Source organism: Notechis scutatus, chromosome 8, assembly GCF_049901735.1.
Source record: "Notechis scutatus isolate UNSWTSFEM ecotype Mainland chromosome 8, rNotScu1.2, whole genome shotgun sequence".
NCBI lineage: Eukaryota > Metazoa > Chordata > Lepidosauria > Squamata > Elapidae > Notechis > Notechis scutatus.
Genome location: NC_142016.1, coordinates 15,296,910 through 15,301,433, shown reverse-complemented (window position 1 = coordinate 15,301,433; position 4,524 = coordinate 15,296,910).

The window sequence follows — 4,524 nt, the reverse complement described above, 5'->3', positions numbered from 1 at the left end:
CAACAGTATTCAGCAGGTTTTGACCAGTTCTGGAGAACCAGTAGTGGAAACTTTGAGTAGTTTGGAGAACTAGCAAATACCACCTCTGACTGGCCCTGCCCCCATCTCTTTTCTGCCTCCCGAGTCCTAGCTAATTGGCTGGGTCTTCTTTTGTTGCCATGCACAGGAGAACAGAGCTGGAAAGCAGGTTAGTGTGGTGGGGAGGGAATGGAGATTTTACAATATCCTTCCCTTGCCACACCTACCAACCCACACCCACCAAGCCACGCCCACAGAACCAGTAGAATAATTTTAAACCCACCACTGGGAAGGGGCTACATTCCAGAAGATCAAGGCATCAAAGTTTAGATTAATTGGAGAAAGAATGTCAAGACCGATCCTCCCTTGAACTTCTCAGATTATACCTTTAATGATACAAGTAGTTGCTTTAATTTGGCAAGCTTTCTGTCCAAAGGTGAGGAAGAATAAAGGAGATGTCTCAGAAGTAATTCTATGTATCTTTCCTAGATCTTAGATCACATCTGGAACATTAAGAGGAATGGTATAAATCTTAATTCCAAGATGAGACTATTCAATGAGGCCAGTGAAGAAGCTGAGAAATAGGATCCCCTACTTCCCTTTATGCTATTCATTACTAGATGCTGAACAGGATATATACATCTATCTTACATAAGATCAAACATCTGTCCCTTGAATTCAGTGGCCATATGTACACAACATGCTTAATCTGATTATTGAAGTTGACTATTTTAATTGTTTTGTACAATATATTGGATTCTAAACTAGCAAAATCTTCCTGAGCTGTATTGTACATTATGCCAGGAAAAAAAAACCTGGCAGCTGCTCAGCTCCATTGACTTGCTTACATTTGTTGTTCTGTTATAGGTATCTAATATTGTTTATTCTGAAGGGCAGCAGCTCTCCAGAGGCTTCATCAGATGAGAGGAAAGCAATCTAAGACCACAATGAATATTTTATACTTTTCTCAAAGGAATGAAATTATTGAAAGATGGCTCCCCAGGCCATGTCAGGACTATGATATCACTGGGCTGCAATGGCCCAAATAATATATCCTCCAAGAGATGAATTGTAGATCTTCTGAGGTCATATCAAGCCTATAGTTTTGCCCCATAATTCCTGGCTGTTAATGGCAAACCTGTATTTGTGTGATACAAACACAATGGTGCCTCAGTACTTGTTGTTAGTTGATTCTGGGAAGTACGATGAGTACCAAACAATTTTTTCCCATAAGGAATAATGTAAATAAATTTAATGCATTCCCAAACCAAAGATGAATGCACATTTTAAAGGCATCATGTAAAAAGATACGGTTGTATATCATCACTTTACATGAGAAATAAACCTAAATATTAATAAATACTTAGTTTAAATAAAACATAAGCTTCACTTTACCTGTACTGATGAGGGAAAAAAAATGCAAAAATACAAAGAAGCTAAGACAAGCTGCAAGAGGATGTCCACATGGCAAGAGCTACTGTGTGACTCTTTGTTTCAGCTGGAAAGGGCAGTAAGTCACAAGGCAACTGAAACCAACAAGTTCTAACTTGTATGTTGAGTAGTAAACAAACAACAAGTACTGGGACAAAATTTTCTCATCAAAATGTACCAAATTTGATGAGTTTCAAAGCGGTTAAGTACTGAGGTACTACTGCATCTCTATAGGTTTTCTTTTGTAGGAGGTGAATAAATATAAAAGGGAAGTGAGAAGATTTCAAATAAAAGTGCCAGCTCCCAAACCCCAAGCATCATAGAGTATGCATCAACACTGAAACGATTAGACTGAGGCTGGCTCTAAACAGTGGAAGATGTCCTTGAGTTGAGCTGAACTATTGGTGATGACACATCCAAGTTGATTTCTTGGCTAGAATAAGGCTGTAGAATAGCATATTAGTGCAAACTCAGTTACATAACTATGGTATTGTCCTTCAGCAAAGAACGAGAGGAGAAAGAAATCAAATATTGGCCAGCAAATATAAGAACTGAGAGGGGTAGCTTATTTTATTTTACTTCAGTAGGTCATCTATCTATCTATGGGGGTGCTTTAAAAACAGCTCATATATATTGGTTTCCTGTTTTATTCATGTGTGAATCTTAAATGGTTGTCATGATGGCTGTCTCCAACATTTATTCAGTAACCCCTAAGATCTTCTATTGCCTATTGTCTAATGGGTCATTGCATTGATTTTTTAAAAATCAAATGATAATGCACATGATTGAAGATTCTTGAAATGCAATTGGCTTGGTGGTGTGACAGCTAGGAACAAAGGAATTGCTAAACTGTCATCTGCAGGTATTATATTTTATGGTGGTCTTTTGGAGCTTATTACTATGTATCTTCCTCTGCATACACATTTTCAAATGGAGAGCACAGTAACACAGCTAAGCATCAATTTAGCATAATGACAAGTGTTGCATGTAGATAAGCGAATCTTTGCTGGTAATCTTGGGACTATCTCCTGATGTAATCTGGGTGGCAGCCTGAGTTACATTAATGCTGTTGCTTTTTCTGGAATTTGGAAATAAAGGGGTTGATTGTGCATTCAAGACACGGGAAGGGAAACTAGATCATGTGCTTCTCAAGCAGCCCATTTCAACTGAAATTACTACCTATATAGAAGTTGAAATACTAATTATTTCCCTGGCCCTTTTATTAAAAAATAAATCCCATGAACAGCTACATGACTCTATTATGTACCAGCACCAATGACAAGAGAACAATCAATGTCACTCATCAAAGCAGTGCAATGTTTAATTATATAAATCAATACGAGGACTATATTGGTCATCTTCAATAGATAGTCTTTGACTTAAGACCACATCACGATAGTAATTTCCATTGTTAAGCAAAGTTGTGTCCATGGCTTTTTTGTCATGGTTGTTAAGTGTATCACGGCAATTGTTCAGTGACTCATTCACTCATTAAATAGATGTGGCTTCCCCCATTGACCTTAGTTGTCAGAAGTTGGCTGGGAAAGTCACAAATGGTGATCATGTGACTTTGAGATGTTGCAACCATCATCAATACATGCCGGATGCAAGCACCTGAATTTTGATCACATGACCTTGAGGATGCTGCCTCGATTATAAGTATAAACACTGTCATGTTTTTTGAATGCTACTGTAACTTTGAAAGTCACTAAACAAATGATTGGCCTAGGAAAGCCAAAGGAAATCATCAAAACCATTAAAAAAATGAATGTTAGAATAGTTTGGACATGTGATAAATACGGCCTACTTCACTTAATCCTCCAAGGAAAGATTGAAGGCAGACGAGGTCCAGGCAGAAGAAGAACATCAGGGTTTCCAAATCTAAGGGACTGGTTTAGACAAAACTCAACAGCACTTTTTCGTGCAGCTGTTGATAAAAATAGGATCACCAACATGATTGCCAGCGTCCAATGATGGATATGGCACCAAGAAGAAGAAGAAACAAGAGATTGTAAGTCAAGAACTATCTGTATGATCATAGAACAATGGAGCTGGATGAGACCATACAGATCCCAAAAACTGTGTCCTGTAATTTTTCCATGGAAGTGTTTTTAAGCCTAAATAGGCTCAATTGTAGTATGGTTATTTAATCAGAATACTTAAAACAGAAATGTAAAAATTATGGGCTGGCCAGGTCTGGGAAGGGAGTTGTGTATGTCTACAATACTACCTCTTCTTTATCTTTGAGGAAATCCCCTACAATTGTTTCCCTTTTTGCTACCAAGATACGTAGAATATATACACTGTCCATCCTTTTAGTTCTAGTTTTTATGTATGTTTTCTTAAATGTAATTCTGTTTTATATTTATCTCTTTACCATTCTGTAAGCCACCCATAGTTGCTTTATCAGTGAGATGGGTGACGTAAAAATTTAATAAATAAATAAACACGGAGGGCAGTTGGGCTGGGCTGGGAAAAGATGGATTACTGAAGGAGTTGCAAATGAGTCATACATTTGCGTCATAAGATACTGTATATGGTCTGAAGGAACTTCTTAGAATTGAATCCAAACCACTGTATAACTTCAGCATGCATGTGTGCATATGTGTATGTCCATCTATCTATTTCAAAACATCTCCATCAACCGTTGAAATGTACCCTTCAACACACTGTACTTGGTGTGACCCCCAACTTCAATTCATGTCCCTCAGAGTCAGGTAAAGTTTCCCTTCTCCTAAATCTGAGATGTAGCTTCTAGAGTGGCTGTCATTCTCATTTATAACAATGTGAGCAGGGCGAAATAATTAAATTCATGGAGATTGAATGTATTATCAGTATTAATTAAATTTAATGTTAACCACATTTAGATATAAGTTGAATGCAATCAAATTTAGTTATTATCCTAGCCCTGCCTTCCTTTGGGAATTCATCCTAGACATTCCCTTCGAAGAGTAAGTGTGACTCTGTGCTTGATAATTGCGTTTCCTCTGACTTGGAACAAAGCCATATTGTGTCTGATTTTATCAAGCGGGAGGTTCTGTCCTTCCTTAATTTCTCCACCCATCTCACTGCCCA